Genomic DNA, 19672 nt, shown 5'->3' with positions numbered 1-19672 from the left:
TGGCGTCTCCCTTAGAGATAGGGTGAGAAGCTCAGCCATCAGGAGAGACTCTGAGTAGAGCCGCTGCTCCTTTACGTTGAAAGGATCCAGTTGAGGTGGTTCATCTAGTAAGGAGCCACCTGGGCGCCTCCCTAGGGAGGTGTTCTAGGCACGTCCAGCTGGGAGGAGACCCGGGGAAGACCCAGGACTCGGTGGAGAGATTATATCTCCTCACTGGGAACGCCTCGGGATCCCCCAGTCGGAGCTGGAGGATGTGGCCTGGAGAAGGGAAGATTGGGGTTCCTTACTGGAGCTGCTGCCCCCGCGACCCGACCCCGGATAAGCGGTAAACGATGGATGGATGGATGGATGGATGTAAAGCTTGCCATTCAAATCCTCCTGCAATATTTACATTCATCTTGGTGCTCTCCTTTAGCCTCTGGAATTATTTTTGGAAATCATCTAGAACTCTTTGTTATTTACGGTCATTGGGAAAAGATTGCATTGTACAATTTGAGTTCCAATAATAAAATGTATTTGCTTCAAGACTTTTCTAGAGCTGTGTGAAGACAGAATAAGGTTTGCTGCACTAGAGTAGAGAAAAGTCAAAGTTGACACAAGTGGATTTACTGGACAAACAAACTTAAAGGAATCGATTGTTGACAGAAATCTAGAATTGTCAAGCAGAAACTTTTGCTCTGTCTTTACACTTCCATTATTTAAGTGGCCGAGTGTGTTTCTGACCTTTTGTGAAGGCAATTTAACGCTCACAACTTCCAGCGCATCAACAACAGGATTTTATGTGCTTTTTATGGTTGTTGCTCGGTCCAAATACAATCCAGTCATGCAGGATGCCTCTTAAAGTGGAGTTTAACAAGGCTCACAGAGACTACCGGCTCTGACTGATGCAGTCTGTCCACACTCAACACTCAGAGGAAATGATGAAAAGAAGGAAGCTATTGTGTTATAACCCTCCCTCCAGAACAAGAAGGTAACATTTAAAGGCAGGGAGTCTGGAGAAAAGAGGACAGTTTGCTTTGAGGACGGTCAGAAAGCTGCAGTGTTTTGACTGGAGGTAAATGTCACCGTAATGTCAACTGCTTCCGATCCATAAAAAGCGGAGAGGAAGGTTAAGTTGTTTTTGTTTCGGGGGTTGGTCGGCGAGTGGGAATAAGCTTTCAGGATGAATGTGATTATTATGCCTATTCTTTGCAAGCCAAGGAAAATAACTTGTTGACATGGTGATTTGTGTGAGCTGTGATTATCAGCAGGATGTGTTTGTGGTGAAGAGAGAATTTGTGTTTTTACTATTAACTTTTAGGAAGGTCAGCCAGTCTCCCTTCTGGAGTCGGCGATGTGCAATCAATATTACATGTCTGCTCTTGTCTCTGTTGAGATGCTTCCTTCCGTACTTGTTTATTCGTTCTTGTTTTTTACTGTATATATTTAGTTTAAGCTTCTGAACACATTTTTCAATACGTAGTGATGCACCCACCTCTCATAAGAACAGCACCTTCATAGATTTAGTGTTTGCTGTCAGCTGCTGTACTCGGCCGGAGTTTAAATTAACATGTTTAACTGCACAAAGTTGATGTTGACTTTAAAATTATCTATGATATGTAGTTAAGACTCATTGTTCTAAAGATTTATAAATGGTCACCCAGCAGGCTCATCATTAGCTGAGAGGCTGGCCTCTCGCTGGGCCTGTCGCAGGGGAAGTGGGGGGAGGGAAGCAAATAACTAGGGGCTGATCCAAGGCAAACCTGAGCCAGCCCTAACTATAAGCTTTATCAAAAAGGAAAGTCTTTACCTGGACGAGCTACACAAATGTGGGATTTGCATTCTCCTTTGTATGATAGAAAACACTTTAGAGATTAGAGAGGTGTTATCTTGGGAAGTATCTCAGAGATTGTTCTCCCAACAGCACTGACAAGTGTTTGTCATCTTCAACAAGTCTAAATACAATATGCAATTTATCTTAACAACCTCTAAACTCAGTGGTCCGAGTCCACGTATCAGGACAGTTCAGATAATGTTTGGCAGATTATTTAATATACTTTGTATATACTTTTACATTGTCTGCACTTGTAGCTCTCTGTGTGGCAATACCCGTCTATAACGCTCCAATAGTTGGACCCAGGTCTGCAAAGAGAGCCTCCACACATGGGAAAATGACGTCTCCTGGTTTAGTATACCTCGGGGGGCATGAGAGCTTTGGCTGTGCTGTATTGATTTGTGGGCTGAATCTGCAGCAATAGATCTGGAAGTGGTCAACTATACAGGTATTTATGACACGAGCAGCAGATCGCTATGAATGGATGACTTCCTTGGCTGTGAGAGGGACTCCGGGGATGGGAGGCGGGGTTACATCACTCCAGCAGAATGTAATGGGGATAAAATGAAGTGCTCGTCGGCTGAAAAATGGGATCAGGATTGGCAGCGCCCGGTTTTACAAGGCAGTTTGAATATTAAGTTGCCAGACATGAGGGGAATAGACCTTTTACAAGCCTATGCCCTGATGTCATTAACCAGGCCCGGGGAAGCCGGAGACACTGAATGGATGAAGGTAAGACCAGCTCCCCAGAGAGCCGCTGGAGATATGTTTCACTTCATTTGACGGTCTTTGAACCTAATTATGTGTGTGTGTGTGATATTACGTTTTATAGAGACTGTAAAAAGTTGTGTTGTGTAAAGACTAAAGAGACACAAATCCGGGGCAGCTGAGGCCTGGGCTTGTGTTGGCAGGCGCTGACACACTGCGGCTGCCAACTTTCCCTGTGAAAACGTAAACAGACAGAAGTACGAGCACACGGCGCTGATCCACTGCTCTGTGCATAATGCCCCGTGGAAAGACTGAAGCAGAACCTGGCAGCGCAAGTGCTTCGGAGGCTAAGTAGACGCATTTTCCTCCATATAAAGTGATTGCAGGGGCAGCGTTTTCATGCAACGCAAAGCCAGTTTTGATGGAGGGAATGTGTCACCGGATGGGTGTCATACCCCAGTGGAGAAGAGGGTTTTGGGTGGGGGCCATCTCATGCAGAACCTGCCGGGGTCTGAGAGCACAGCCGGTTTAGAGAATACATGTGGCGATAAACACATGAGCTGCACTTGAGATTTGATTTTTGGATTTCAGTGAAACCCATATGCTTGCTCTTGCTCCCCAGCTTTACATCTCAAGTGTTTAAAACACCGTCTGTCTTTGGAGCACACGACTGTAACAGTTGCTGTTGTTGTCACTTCTTTCCAGTAGATGTTCTTCGTCCTGAACCCGACCTGAGCTGAGCTTCCTGTGGCCGTGCACGCTCCATTCTCTTCCGTCTATCCCACATTCAGAGCCATTCAAATGAAAATTCATTTCTTTCAGTTAATTGACTCGCAGCGTCTTTCCCTCGGCTCCCTCAGAGTTGTGAGGCAGAGTCAGCTGTCAATTCCAGATTACAGCATGCTGTTGTTGGAGAGAGGAGCTCATTGTGTTTATCTACAGTGACAGCTGGCTGCAGGCAGCAGGGGGAATAGATCTGTCACTGTGCCTAGTTTGTCTGTGATCTGGCATCTGCACCAGACACTCCACCTTTGGCTGGGCTGACTGTAGTACACCTCTGCTCCTCACTTACTCTCCCTTTCTGTTCCTGCCATCCTTTTCTCCCCTCGCAGCGCTTTGCAGGATCTCTTGCAGGAACTGTATAGAGACGGTAGATGGCCTACGTTGACTGAGGGCAACAGGCTTTGCAGTTACACATCTTATTAATTCCTCATGTACTTATTGAAGGCTGTGCAGTGTGATTCACTCTGACCCGGGTTATACAGCAGGTGGGCCATATCTCCCTTTCCTGCTTGTGTTTGCCCATTACTGCTCCTTGCCTCCAGCATCCAGATCCCCCCATGTCCTGCTGTGATGATTCCATCCAATAGAAGAAGGCAGTGAGATGAATCACAGTTAGCCTTCGCCCTGATTCCACTCTTAATTTTCACAGAGGGGGGCTCCTGTAATGAATCGCCTGTAACAAACCTGCTCCTCCGTCACGCAGGCTTCACCAGGGCTGCCCAATGAGTTGGCAGCTGTTTCTTTTCTACTCCCCCATTTTAAAGTGCCACAGGGCAGAACACTCGATCCTCTCCCCGGGCTGAGCGAGGGTCAACTCTGAGGAAATTCCTCTATTTGTAAACTCAAAGGTTTGTTTGTTTGTTCTGATTCACTAAGCGCTTGCCGTCTGTTCACGCTCTTGCTGTGGCGTTTGATGCGTGTCTCTTTGCTACTTGTGCGGTGTTGTGTTGACATTTGACCAGGGTGCTTCTGTAATCTGTTTTTCTCCTCTCGCTGCCTGCGAGCAGGAGCTGCATAAACATGTCCTTCCTCCTCGGGAGGCGAATGGATCACTCCTCATTACGTGGAAGGCAGGGAGACGAGAGGCGCACAGCCACTGCTGCTGTCTGATCCTACTGAGTGGTAGCAGGCCTGCTGCAGTCACACATGTGCCATGTTTAGTACATGCGCACACACACACACACACACACACACACACACACACACACACACACACACACACCTGACAGGTGGTCTAGCATTTAAAGCAAGGTGGACGACAACTGAGAAAACAAATGTGCCACAAACTGCTGTCAGCCATACAGCTTACAGCTTAGCTTCACCTCAGATGAATTAAGTTTACAGACTTATTTCCATTGCAGCCTTTCTGCTACTGTCTTGGCTTAGAGACACGTTCCCCTTCTCAGTCCCGGCTCACCACAGCTGAGAGCACAGCGACTGTTGGGCCTCAGCAGGCGCAGAGGTAACCCTCCCAACACCTCAGCCTCGCACCGCTGCTCTGACACTACAGTAGCTGATGAGACATGATTCAGACCCACTGGACTCCTCAGACTGGGCCACCGACACTGGGCTTTAACATGCCCCACTGAGTGACTGGCAGGCTGGTTCCTACAGGGAGGCAGCTTGTGGAGAAGCAGCTTTAGACTCAAGTTTGGGTTAAAGGTGCCACTTCTATCCTGAATTACTGACTTTGATTTGTTCTGTTTGGTAGTTTTTAACTTGTTGCTGTGATTCCTGCTTACTAACTTGTTCATTACTTCCTCCAGCATATAGCCTGCTCCCGTCGGCTTTTTCATTAATCAGTCTACTTGAGATCTTTCTGCAGGGCTTCCTCTTGGCTTCACACAAGGAGCACCCTGGAGAGCAGCATAATATACCATCAGATAAAAGTCTGCTCTCCTGCCTGACGTGCCACTCTTTGGTGACGGATGCATCAGTGTGTGCTCACCACTATCCCAATCAAGAGAAACCCTTTAGCCGAACATTACATTAGAAGAACAAGTCACCAGATTTCTCTGCTGTTGGAACGTTATAGTTCTGAAGAAATTGCCTCGCTTTGTACTCCACGGTGAAGTCTTCCACACAGATTACGATGAAACTTTAATGATCCTATTGGAACGATCATTTCAATAAGAAACAATAGAAATGGCAGTTCAACAAATGAGGGGGATGAAACATAACAAGACTGTGTTTTACCTCAGCAGGATGTATTAGGAGTAAAAGAATCAGACTTTAATATAAGAATACAAACATTTATGACAGCAGAACATGCAGGACCTCTTGTCTCTGTTGATCTGGGGTTGTTATAGAGAAACTGTGTGTGGATTCATGCTGTACGGGTTGTAGATGTGCAGCAGAGACAAAGTGCAACACATTGTCCCTTTATTTATCTGGGGAACTTTAACTTAACACACTAATCTAATTATTGCATAAGTATAACGCCCTGCTTTCACTGTCACGGCATGTGTCTGGAGGGCCTCAGGGGAAACTAGGTGACAATTCTATCAATAATGCAAGAACCTTGTTTTAAATCCCATTACGATCAGATCACATGCAGTGCAAACATTCTGCACTGTTACTGTTTGGTAGTTTTACTGACACTTTTGTGTTTCTTGCCTCATTTTGACACATTATCAGGAAAAGCAAAGCTGCTACTGACACCTGCAGGAAACGCACAGTTTGGTTACATGTGAATATGAATCAATATTAACCAGATTTAACCGGTGTTATAACCAATATTTACATTTGATTCCATCATTATAACATTTTCAGCTCTGTCTTATATCCACATGACATAACACATGTTTCAAACTCGGTAAACGCTCATGAGACGGTGGGCCGCACTGTAGCGACCCTCCCTCGCTCTCTTTCTATCGGCTCCACTAAGTATTTGCATCCCTCAGGAGTGAGTATTGCAGGTAGATCGCTCTGTGTTCTCTTCTCTCCTGACACCATGTCCATATCTCTCTCTTATCTTCCTCCCGGTGAAGTGGCTTGATGCCAAGGCCTCAGGTGACACCTGGTAGACCCCTCTCTCCGCCTCTCTCTCCCTCAGCACGGCTCCGTACCTGTTAAACACTGGATTAAAGTGCACTCGGCAGGGTGCAATTATACCGCGAGCACCGTTACATCCAGAGTTAAACACTGCCCTCCCTCTGCTCACTTGTCTCTGTGGGCCGCTGCAGCCTCGAGGTAATTGTATCGCTGTCAGCCCCGCGGTTGATGAGTTGCCAGCGTAATTGCTTTACGGTTTGACCTCTGGTTTTTCAAACAAGCGCCCTGGTCAAGGATCTGCAGCGGGCTGCTGAGGGATGAGAGAGCTGCTGGTGTATGCATGTGTCTGTTCTTGTGAGCGTCACTGGAGGCAGGATAAATATGTTAGTCCTCTAATGCTCCACGCTGCCCCCGTGTCCTCTGTTATTCCTAACCTTGTCCTGAAGTGCAGTTCTCTGCCTCCATTTAAAATCAGCGCAGGAGTCAATGGAATTGTTGGGTATATTAAATGCTCAGGGATTTGTCTTGGTGACATTGGTGCGGAGGTCCAGCGATAGCCGCACATACTGATACACAAGGACAAATAACGCTGCACTATATTTATCTCCTGACATGTTGCTCTTACCTTCTCCTGCTGCTCTGCTGCCAACATGAACATTTCAACTAAAAGACGGGGTCATTCATCACGCTGGAGTTGCCTTCTGAATGTTCTTGCTGTCGTTAATCATCCCTCCAACCCAGGGATGAACGGTAGATCTTTTAATTTTTTTACACTGTTCTATGTCACAAGAAGCGAGGTTTTAATTGGACCGTAGCACCGAGCTGTAGGGCGTGAAAGAATTATTCTGCCACTGTTGATTTGCTGACTGTAATGACAATTGTTTCCAGCTGCAACTATCAAAATGATTTGCGCGAGTTGACCAAACTGCCACAAACAATTTGGAACAAGCATCGACATGTTGAGTCTTCACACATCCAGCCCACACGGAGGAACGTGAGGAGTCGTGCCTCTGGTCACCCGGTGAATGTTTGTGTCTTGCATCTCTTGCTTTCCTGGCTCCTGAGCTTCTGAACGCTGCACGAGGCTGCTCAGATTAGTAGAATGTGTATGTGATGATGGTTCTCTGTGGGTTTGTAATCATTTCATCCATCGTTAGTATAACACTATTGATTAGTGCAGCTTCAGTTCAGCTGCTGAATCCTTTTATCTGATTGCTTTCATATATTTGCAAGTTAATTGTACGCATTAATGTTTCTGTGTGTTCTTCACATCGTGCATTGTGTGGGAAAGAATTAGGCGGCTGCACTGTGTGTGTGTGTGTGTGTGTGTGTGTGTGTGTGTGTGTGTGTGTGTGTGTGTGTGTGTGTGTGTGTGTGTGTGTGTGTGTGTGTGTGTGAGAGGGGGATATAAGTGCACAGTCAGTGTATTTCAAAGAAAAATAAGACTTTTAAGTGAGACCGAAAGGAAAAGCAAGAAACTGAACTGCAGAGATAACAGAGACATCGTACAGTCGGCGTGTGTGTGTGTGTAAGAAAACAGCAGACAGTCACTGGATGGGAAATAACTGCGAAACAAATATATAAACATGAAGCTGGTTGTTCCTGATGGAAGCACACGCACTGACGCAGGTTTCTTTAAATACTACGTGTGTGTGAGTGTGTGAGTGTGTGTGAGTGTGTGAGAGTGCGTAGGCAAACAGCCTATCGGGCTCATTCATTTAGCAGACAGTCCACGGCTGACTCGGTGGATGGGGAGCCCTCTGGGGTGGCTCTGAGCACCAACAGGAGCGCTTGTTTTTGTTGCCTCCGACACGATGCCTAATTCTCTCTGTGGCAGCTCGTTTTCCTCCCTATCAAACATAATCACCATGATTATGAATATTCGAACGTTTAACACCCATGCAGATGACAGGTTGGGTTTTATTCTGACGGGGAGTTTCTGAAGAAAATGACTCAACAAGTCGGTATCTGTTGTCGCTCAGGGCGTTAAAGGGGCTAGAATTTTCCTCAGCGTTGTGTGGTGTTCAAGGGATTTCCAAGAGAGGACTTTGAACCAGTAGTTGTCACATCGCGAATGACCCGGACATGAGCATCTGAAGGGCTTTAATATACAGCAGGTGACGCTGCTCAACCTTCTCTCCCGTCATACTTTATTAATGCTGCCCAGTAACGGCGAGACAGCTTAACGGTAATCTTTAAAGAGTATTTAACTGCATTATTCATATCGTCCAAATAAATCAATCAGAGAGCAAGTCCGCTTGATGGAACAGCAAATTAATTCAAGTGTTAAGTCTATGATCTCTACTTCTGGACTTTCCTGCTGTCGGTCTAAACAGAGTACACGCAGGAAAAGAAGAAGAAGTTTGTTTGAAAGAGTTTTCATTATTTAACAATACACATCACTGTCTGCTTTTAAAAAGACAATGTGCAAGTGCTCAGACTGTAAATAAGGAGGCTGCTTCAGTTTCAGGGTGCTGGTGTTGTGCAGGATCCCTGTCACCCTGCGCAGCACGTAAAGAGAACACAGCGATGGTTGTTGTTATTAGAAAAGAAACTTTGCTTTTCCCACAATGACGAGATCAACTGTCTGCTGTGAAACCGGCCTGTTCTCAATATCCTATTTAATATCTGACACAGTGTGAACATAATAAACTCCACTGATTCACACGTCCGGTGTATTTGTGAGGGGAAGTGCTCCTTTAATAAGGTCTCAAGTGGCTCTGGAGGGAGATTCCTCTGGTGTTGTTAACTGTTCCCCCCCCCCCCCCCCCGGGCCCTGCAGAGACACGTTGTGAACACACCACTGGTGTGTCATCACCTTCTGAGTCCAACATTAGCATTCATTTGGAGTCGTGTCCCACACTTACTCTTCTTCAGCTCTGATGTTGCACAAGTTACAGTCAATGGCCCGTGTTCATGTCTGTACTGCAGGTCTGCATAGGTGTGCATGTGTTGCTTCAGGAAAGCTGATCAACAGGCCTAGAAAGGAATTTAGAGAATGTGCGGTTGTTGCATTGGGACAAGAGTATTGCTCTTTGAGATGGGTGTTGCTGTGACTGCAGTGATGTGAGGCTGCAGGCAGATCTGAGGGTTCTCCTCCCCTGTCAGTCATCTCTGGCTGGGATTCCTCTGCTCTGTCAGCCTCCTGCTGCGTGAACAAAGCACACTCCTCACACCGGTTCAGCTCGCAGCAGGACGCTCTCAGAAATCCGGCTGACGTCAAAACACTCTTCTGAGTTAGTCAGTAGTGGGAAGGAAACTCGTTTGTGTTACTTGTGTTGTGAGTTGTCTTTGTAGTAAAGAGGCAGACAGAGTGTCAGACTGTGAGCGTTCAGTAATGCAGACAGAGAGCGTGTTTGTTAGTTTTCAAACGCTTGTCGTTTATTGTTCTTAAAGTGCCTTTAAAATCCCCGGTGTGTTGTTTAGCAGTTTTACTCATGAAACACGTACTCCACAGTTGGTACAGAAATATGTTGCGCTGATTTTGTTGACAGTGCTGAGACCAACATTACCCATTTATAGGAGTGTGTTTGTTATTCTGCTCCGCCAATGGGAAAGAGCTGTTGCCGAGGCAACACTTCCTCTCTCTGAAGAGCGTGTGGAAAGGAGAAACCCGTGGAATGACACCCGGCTGTATTTTGGGCTGCAGTGTGTGGGCTGAGCAGCAGAGAGCTTCCTGTGACAATGGGTGGGAGGTTCACAGGACATATTGGCCTCCGTTGAAAGCCTCTTTCCCGTCAGACAATCTACTTAATAGTCTCTGGAAGAACCTGTGGGAGGCGAGACCTGCGATATCTGCTCACATGTGGAAGCCTCTTTAAACCTCGACATTTCTGGACTTGACCAGAAAGTGTCCAACAGCAACCTGCTTATGTCGTAAACGTGTCGGCCTTTTACGTTCGACACGTGAATGTGCATGTGGAGGTTTTTGGCCTGACACCCCGAGTACAACAAAGCAGAAGCTAACGCAGCTCAATACAGCCGGCTGTGGGGAACCTTAAAGAAACGGCCCCCAGTTGAATGAGAGATGCCTCCGCTGCAGCAGCGACAAAGTGATCAGCAGAACACATTGAGAGTTTGACGGCTGAAATAAACTGCTCAATTGGTGGCGGCCGACTCAGCAGAGCGAAACGGCACTTACATCTTGGCTGGTGTAACGTTAACACCACAGAAGAGGTCGTTCAGGATTCAAGCAACCAACAAAGGTTTCCTTCAGAAGACACGCGCTGCTCTACGTGTCCACACACCATGACGTCGGCGTGAGGAGAGCGTCGCTCGCCACAATTGTCCATGTGAAATATACATGTAACACGGAAGTGGTCAAAGTGCACTGTTATTATTATGATGCTTGACATCTGCGCTCGTGCTATAACTCTTAATAACATAAGCACTTAAGAATCTCATTAGAAAATAAATCCAGACATTTAATAGGAAATCATATTCCAATAAATGTGACGGTGGTAGTGAATCGTTTCAGTATGTTTAGAAGTGTATACAAGAGTAATGTTGACGTACAAGTACAATAAAAGATGCATGGTTATCCCTTCCACTAACACGCTGCATGAGCTCGCAGTGGAAATGTGCAGGACTCCTCCTGCATTCCTCTATCTCTCCTCTCGTGCGTCTTGTTTTCCTGTAATGTGGCGTCTCTGCCCCTGTGTTTGTCAGGGCTGTGTAACAGATTTAAAGGTGGTGTTTATTGTTGTGCTGCACCGCCCTGTTGTCACTGCATTCCCCTCATTCTTCTCCCCTCAGCACCGGCGGGCCAGATGGTGTCACTCCAGGAGCTAATTCAGCCTCCGCACATGTGTGCAACGTAGACACTCACAGACGCACTCGTAGCAACATGCATATTGTAGGAATTACTTAACCGCACACTTAAACACACTGCAATATGCTTTGCTATACTTTAAATAGCTGCGCACACACACACACACGTGTACACACACGCACAAAGACAACAGCATGCTCGGCTCGATTTATACATACACTCATATCATGAACCAGAATCACAAACGTGCATAAGCAGCACTGGTTTACATGCAAACACACAGCAGGTTACGCAGCCTTAAAGGAGCATAAACCTGCACTTTCATTCCACTGGTTTAAAAAATACAACCAAATGCGTGAAGAGCGAGCGAGACGAGGGGGAGGGAGAGCTTTAACCACCTGCACACAGAAGCACTGCCAAGTCGAGAGAAAGGCTCCCGGCCCACAGCCTGGGGAATACCACCCAACATGATCCCACGCTATTAAAAACATCCAAACTCTGGAGATCACTCTTATTCCTGTTGATTTTAATTAATATCTAACAAAATACTAGCAGAAATTATAATAGCTTCTTTCAGCTGTGACTCTTCACCTGTAGCTTTGTTTGTAACGTAGCCGAACTCACGTCCCTAATGTCGCTACAGAGTTCTACTACTGAGCGATACGGGATGGAGTGGAGGAGGGGTTGGTTGAGAGTAAAACTATAGTTATTGTATTCATCTTTTGAAAACAAATGCTGCGGTCTTGAGTAAAGAATCATCGCGTGAATTGTTAACTTTGTCGTTGAGACTTTCAGTATTTGCATTTTCTCGAGCTTCATCCGATCAACACATTGAGAACGCGTCAGGTCCTTTATTGACCGCAATATTTTGAGTAAAACATTAACTGAGTGTTTAGTTTGTTAAATATGAGAATAGTTATTATGACAAACCACGATTCTAATTCAGCAGAGAGGGAAGTGACGGTGAGTGAGGCTGGACGAGTGTAGCGGCGAGCTGACCTGCCAGGGATTAAACACCCACCGTCTCCAGTTCAGTCCCCTGTTCTCCCACTACACACTGCCGTGAAGTCAGACGAACAGGACAAATACACCACATAGATTAACAAAAGGTGAAAAGGCTTCAGTTGATTTGGCTTGTGTGCCAGCGAACGAGGCAGCATTGATCAGTGTAGAAATGTGCTTTCTCTTGTTCACAGCCTGATAAGCCTCTTGGCACACAATGTGGCCCTTTTTTCTCTCCTCAAGGCAATAACCCTGTGATTATATGCTTTGAGAGAAACAGGGATTGCTGGGTAAATGAGATAATCAAAGGTGCGTTTGAAGTCGTTTACGGCAGCATTAGGTGGGAAGGTGTACGCTCCGCCGTCTCTGCGGAGCTTCAAATGCACGGGACGATAACGGCGAGCAAGCGCTGCATGATTAAATCAATCCAGTCTAAATCATGACAAGTCAGAGTGATTTATCTGACGTGCCAGAGGTGCGGTAATGCGTACACAATCAGTCCGACAAAAAGAGCAATAAATCTACACAACCACACCTTAGCCCGCTTAAAAGGAGCTAAACACCGGCGAGGTGGTGTGCTCTGCTGCTTCTGTGTCGTGCGGAAAGTGAAATCTGTGAATCTACTATCTGAATGTTAACCTTTCACGTCATGGCTACTAACACCTCATTAACAGATGCTGAAACACAGCTCAGCTTTAAGGTGACGTGAATAGTAATCACGGTACAAGGAAATGTGATACAAGTGTGTCCGTCAAACTTCATAAAACATAACAATACATCATAGTTGCGTTTTTAAATCCCGCAACATTTGAAATGTCTCCCTTGTGCACTGTATGAGTCATCGCTTCCTTTAGTAAAGCATTTTGAAGCAGGACATTCATTAGTGTGGATCGATCATGTAAGTGTAAACCAATGTGTCAATTTGTTATGGGCAGTTTGATTTGCTGAGAGACGCAGATTTAATTATTTAAACGTTTCACTTCTACCCCTTAGCGCAGGCGTCAGGTCACACTGGAAGATATCGCTTTTCCCCCAAGAAATTCAAAAGCCTTATTTCTGTGATTGTAAAAGCATCGTGTGTATCCTTGAAGTCTTCATATCCTTTCAACATAAAGCATTTCCAAAGCGGTTTTAAATTTAATTTCACATTGTGCATTCTTTATATCCAGCGGGCTGAATGCTAGCTTGCGGTCTTCTCATCCGTTGTAAGATGGATGTTTGAAACGTCAACGCACAAGAACAAATAGAAGTTCTCTTATCGCCTCTCCTGCATTGAAGCCACGTTCAGAGCAGAAGTTCTTAACATGACATTTAACATCTCCAGTTTGCCTGCTTCAATAGATCCCAGGAAGTAACTTCAGAAACTAAAATGCAATTGTATGAGAGAGAGGAATCAGTCCCTTGTGCATCGACACTGATGAACCTTCAATGAAACTTACAAAGTCGTTCTGAAGTATTTATCCAACAGTTTTTCTTCAGCTCCAGTGTTGCAGTCATGGGCGTACTTTATGGGAGGGACCCCACCATTAATACCATAACCATTAAGACAGTCAGCTGTCCTGTGGTTACACGCCAGGAAACGTCAGATACATGTAGCCTATTGGCTAACATTAACAGATAACGTTGTTAGCTAGCAAAGTAAAAGTGTGCCAGAGGGTGATTTATACTCTTGATGTTACTTAGGACTTGAGTAACAGCCGTTCTTGTTCTTTTAGTGTCGGCATTATTATATTGTTGTTATATATAATTATATTAGCCAAATGTGTGGCTACAGCCTGGGGTCACTCTAGTTATAAGACGGGAAGACAGAGACATGTGTTGATTTTCAGCTGCTGTATAAAGTAAAACTCCTTTCAATGTTTAAACGTTAACATTCTCTGAATGTACAGCTGCAGCCTTCAGCTTCTATGAAATGGTTCTTCATCAAACATCAGATTGAACTCCTGAGTTTTGTGGATGCACTGACAGCGATTGCAGCCTGTGTGGGTGGTGTAGGTTTGGTGGAGCTAAATATTAAATTCTTTCATACTAAAGTTTCTGGGGGCGCCCCTCAGCATGTTGTGTAGAATTTCAGGAAATGTGATGAAAGATTCCTAAATGTTCTGGGGTAGGACTCCCTGCCAAACTTATGTCCCCACCACTTTCCCAATCCAACCTACGCCCATAGTTGCAGCAGATTGTTCTCCAGTGGTGCATGTTGAAGAGGGCCCTGTAATCTCCTTGTGGCACTGCTTAATGTCGAGGGAGGGAGGTGTACCCTGCAGAGCTCTATGTGTCTAAATAATTACTGGCCTCAGAGAGAAGAGTGCAATAGAGAAGGCGTGATGATTATACGACTATCTCTCTTCACACACAATGTGTTTTCTGCACTCCAGGTACGTTTGTAAGACTGCGTTGCCTTCTGGTTTATGCATGCCTCATGAAGACTCCTTCGCAAGCAACTTCAGGGTTGCTGGCATTCCTCCGTACAGACTTCATAAACCTTCCTCCGGGAGCTGAATGTGCTTCCATGGTGAATCTCAAGGCCCCGGCATAACCGCATAAAGCCATGCACTTTATTGTTGCAGGGCAAGGAAACCTGTGTTGGATTTTATGCACGCACACACACACACACACACGCACACGCAAGCTCCAGTCCCCATGCAGCCTGGAACAGCAACAAAGCACTCCCGTACTGTTGCCAGGGTAACATGGTCGGGTCAAACCAGTCGAGCGGTCTCTCCTGTTCCAGGCTGAGCCACCCCTCCCCCCCCCCACACACACACACATACACACACACACACACACACACCCTCTGCTCACTTGCACTGTGTCTGTTTCTTCTCCTCTCTTTCCCTCTTCTCTGCCGTCACTTCCCCCCCCGGCTCATTGTATCTTAAGCCACTTCTCCTCCACTTTCTGGTCACTGGTCACATTTCTGCCCCGGGCTGAACAAGGTAAAATGAGGGTGATCCACCACTCTGACCACTGTAGAGATAACTGACCCAACCACACACACAAAGGTTGAAAGTTGTGTGTGTAGAGCAGTTTGCAGAAGCATCGAGGGTTCAGAGAAAACACCGAACCTTTCCAATTTCAAAAGCACTTAATCCTGAGAAAGACAACTAAATGCTGAGTACACATAATGCCCTTAAGCAAAGCGTTTACTTTGCTAATAATTTGCATCAGTATTTTACGCTTTTCATTTTCAAAACGCGAGTGTGATAAGGCTGTTCCATTATGTGTAGCAATAATTCAGTAAGCATTTTATAAAAGTAAAGCCCCACTTCAGGCCTTTGGCATTTGGAAATGATATCACAACTAAGCCTTTAGCTGGCAGACACGCAGTGATGGACTCCTGTTCTTCTCCTGCAGCTATTATACATCTATTGTTGTGGACTGTGAATAAATTGAAGTGACACAGATAGACAATTGAAATCTGTTTATTACCAATGGAACACAGCAGCCAAACAAAGTCTAATTGCTCCGTGGTGCTAGAGCTTAGATATTACAATTAACAGCACACACAATCCTGGCACATACAAAATAAACACTTCTTTTACACCTGGACTCACATCTGTTTCACCTAATCACTACATATTGTGTTTACCCACCAGGGACATGTAGGCATCCAGTGATGACTCAAAACATTGATCATTTATCTTCTAATTGTATTTTATATGTTCCACAGTTATCTTTGTTCTTGCACTGTTTTTACTGGACTTTTTAATTAAAGAAAATTAAAATGAATGGTTATGTTAGCCATATTCTTGCCGTGTTTTAATTTAATTTAGTTTTATTTAATTACTTTTAATCACCTTCCTCTTGACCATAACGAAGGTGGATCGATCTGTCCCGTCTGCATAGAAAGACTGTGGGTCTTAGATTGGTAATATCCATATTAAAGTATAATTGGAAATATCCTAAAAAGAAACAACAATTATTGATATATTGGTAAAACGATATATCACGATGGTCTAAGTTACTGAGCTACATTTGTTTGAAACGTTAATCAGTGAATAGTCATAAGAAACAAACATCAAATCAAATGTATTTATAGAGCCCAATATCACAAATTATACATTTGTCTCAGTGTGCTTTACAGACTGTACAGGATACGACACCCTCTGTCCTTAGACCCTCTGTCCTTAGACCCTCTGTCCTTACACCCTCTGTCTTTAGACCCTCTGTCCTTAGACCATCTGTCCTTAGACCCTCTGTCCTTAGACCCTCTGTCCTTAGACCCTCTGTCCTTAGACCCTCGCATCGCACAAGGAAAAACTTCCTAAAAGAAACCCCATAATTAAAGGGGAAAAAAAAGAAGAAACCTCAGGGAGAGACTGAGGAGGGATCCCTCTCCCAAGACGGACAGATGTGCAATAGATGTCGTGCGTATAGGATAAACAACATAGTACAAATACAACATTTGACAGAAAATGTCAATAAGGCTTCCCGGTGTCCAGCAGGACCAGGGCAGCAGGCGCAGCCACGATTCCTGATCCTGACGTAAACTTTATCCGTGGCAACCTGCCACATGAGACACAGAAACTCTGGGGATGATACCCCGGATGATGAGTTAGTAACATACATTTACATAAATGCATACAGATAGAGAGGGAGAGAGAGAGGGAGGGAGGAGAGAGGAAGAGAAGGAAGAGAGCAGGGAGGTGTCCCCCGGCAGTCTAAGCCTATAGTAGCATAACTAGGGGCTGATCCAAGGCAAGCCTGAGCCAGCCCTAACTATAAGCTTTATCAAAAAGGAAAGTCTTTAGCCTGCTCTTAAATGTGGAGAGGGTGTCTGCCTCCCGAACACAAACTGGAAGCTGGTTCCACTGGAGAGGAGCTTGATAGCTGAAGGCTCTGGCTCCCATTGTACTCTTAGAGACTCTAGGAACTACAAGTAACCCTGCAGTCTGGGAGCGTAATACTCTAATTGGTTTATACATGGCAATGGCAGATTAATTAGGATTTTGTCTGAATAGTTTTCATAATTTACATACAAGAAAAAGTCATTCCAATGTTGTATTACTACAAAGGTTATCTTCACTTCAGAGTGTTAATCTGCTGTGAAGGCTTGCACACTCTCTTCCTCACAAAGATGATGCCAATACTCTGTTCAGATATTAAATGCAATTAAAGATGAACGTGTCAAACTGTAAAATCATCAGCGTCGTCCTGCATCACTGTTTCCTACCTGGAGGAGTGAAGCGGAGGATAACTGCAGCGCCGTCCTCCAGCATGCTAATGAAACTCCACATTTCTGCAACTTCAGGCTTAATTGATCACAGCACTCACTGCCGGTTTGTTCATAAAGGCATGTTTCTATTAATAACTAAGGAGACGCTGACTTGATTTGTATTGATGGACCTTCACTCTGCAGCTTAAAATACTCTGCCCAGGAGGAGGAAAACACCTGGTCCCAGCATCCTTTCTTGTCAGACTGTAGCCGCGTTGTCCTCGTAACAGCTCTCAAAGATGGCTCTCCAGGTAATGAATTTCATGACAAGTGGCCTGCTAATACCGTCTGGTCCCTCATGAGAAATTAATGTACTGCCTTGTGAGGTGAGAAGAGCTGCTTTGAGCCGCTGTGTGATGTCAGTGTGATGACATTAATTCGGTCTGTCAGAGTGGTGTGAGCTGGGTCAGTTTAACAACCGTTACAGCGCCACAGAGGAACACTACATCTCCTGGACGTTTCTCTGAACTAAACTAGTAGATGCATTGCTGTCGTGCAACATTGTCACCGTTCTGAACTTCATACAATGGCCGTGACTAGTCTGGAATACTGGTATTTAAGACATATGTAGTCTGAGATTGATCAGAGGTCTACTGTGTAACGTGTACTTTGGCACAGCATGGTAGTAACTGCTTTTCCTTCCACAAAGAGAAAAATTAATCCTCCTGCAGTACCTAGTCTTAAAGTGTTAGGGTAATTGTTTCCTAACTAACTAGAAGCTCTTGGCTTTTCCTAGGAGGCTGGGAACAATTCAGCTGCAGACATGTTCAGTGTTGCTCAAAATCAAATGCAAAGACAGCTGGACGAGAACATGGTAATAATGCGTGGCTGCGTTCAGGCTCTTTGCCCTCTCCCGTTACATGTAGGATCATTTAGCCTGGACTTAAAGTGGAAACCTTCCTCCTTCACATGGCCAGTTGTGTTGCAGTGCCAGACACATGAACACCTTTTGTCATGGAAGGTGTCATTCATTAGCAGTTATGGGGCTAATGCACTAGCCATCTGCTAACCTCCCACCCTTGGAGCCAATAATTTGATTATTCATATGGAGCGCTGAGCTGACTGTAGTGCTGCTGGCTGTGAACAGATGTTGAAACGTGAACTAGTAGCCCTCGGCCTTGAACTCCACGCAGCCTCAAACAGCGGTGTGTCGTCCTCTGCCATTCAGACACACAGTGATCTCCACCGACGGGCTTCACCAAGCAGCAGCAAGGCACCAGCTCCACTCGGGCCTGATGAGATCTGGGAATAATAGGCAGCAGAAGCCCAGGAGGAGGAATCAATTCAATTTAATCACTAGACACACAAGCAGGCCGGCAGACAGGCAGGCAGGCAGCAGTGTTTTCCACAGGCTGGCAGATATGCATGTGTGTCAATTTGTGTGCCTCTTCAACATATCATGTTAGTCGTGTCCTTACCTTTGTCCACACTGCCATGGCTATAATTCCTAAACCTACAGTATATGAAAAGTCTGACCTGCTATAGTTTTCCTGCTAAGGTCTTGGTATGATTGGTGTAGTTGTGGTCTGGGATACACACAGATGTTCTCATGTTGTTGCTTGTGCATTAAAGTTGATTGAACGTTGAGTACAGTGGCGAACCAGATGCAGCATCTTAATTTAAACAATATCTGACACCAGCATTGATCATGTGTAGTGGGCCTAAAACTCTGTAGCTGACAAAACACACCATCAAGGCCTTCTAAAGAGGAGCACTGAAGGAATCACTGTAGAGTTTGAGGTGTGAGACTGTGTGTGTGTTCAGAATAGCACTATAAAATGGTGAATGGACTGCATACAGCGCTTTTCTGCCTTTATAGTTGGCCTCTGATCCACCCATCACTTAGGGTTGAGTTACATTAAACGACATACTGAACTGCATTTACAAGTCATTATAGAAGCTGAAATGAGGCAAGCACCAGACAGTATGAGCTGGACATACACAGCATGATGCCATTTTCGTCCGGCTTTGCACCAGCCACCATAGAGACGTCATCAACACGCCCACTGGTTCAGCGTGAATGCCCCGGCTCTGTTTACATATGAACTCAAATGGGCATCACACAGACTTTGAACGAGGGAGCTGGCTGAGTGAAGTCTGTTTGATGTCCAGTCTGAATTAATCGGACATTTGCGTTCTCACATACAGCTCCTCCGGGTAGTGTCTAGATCATTTCAGTGTTAGCCGTGCGTGTGTGTAAAAGGGGCTTATGAGATACTGGTCAGGAGGTGACTCTGGGAGGGGGGGCCAAAGAAAAGCATTGGGGAAGATACCAGGCTACAAATTATGTTTGAGTTCCAATAAACAAACACCAGTTCCATACAGGTCGTAACCGAAGCATGAAAGGAGTGATTAGGTAAAGAGGGAAATTGCTTGGTCATAGTGC

The 19672-nt window shown here is 45.3% G+C and overlaps 1 protein-coding gene across 12 annotated transcripts in view; it reads left to right on the top strand.

Annotated features, from left to right (window-relative positions):
• fbrsl1 (fibrosin-like 1) overlaps positions 1 to 19672 on the top strand; it is a 253600-nt gene that overhangs the window by 52773 nt on the left and 181155 nt on the right. The gene's annotated exons all lie outside the window — the stretch shown is intronic.

The sequence above is a fragment of the Cottoperca gobio genome, chromosome 9 (genome assembly GCF_900634415.1).
Source record: "Cottoperca gobio chromosome 9, fCotGob3.1, whole genome shotgun sequence".
Classification (NCBI taxonomy): Eukaryota; Metazoa; Chordata; class Actinopteri; order Perciformes; family Bovichtidae; genus Cottoperca; species Cottoperca gobio.
This window is presented reverse-complemented; position numbering and strand designations above follow the sequence as displayed.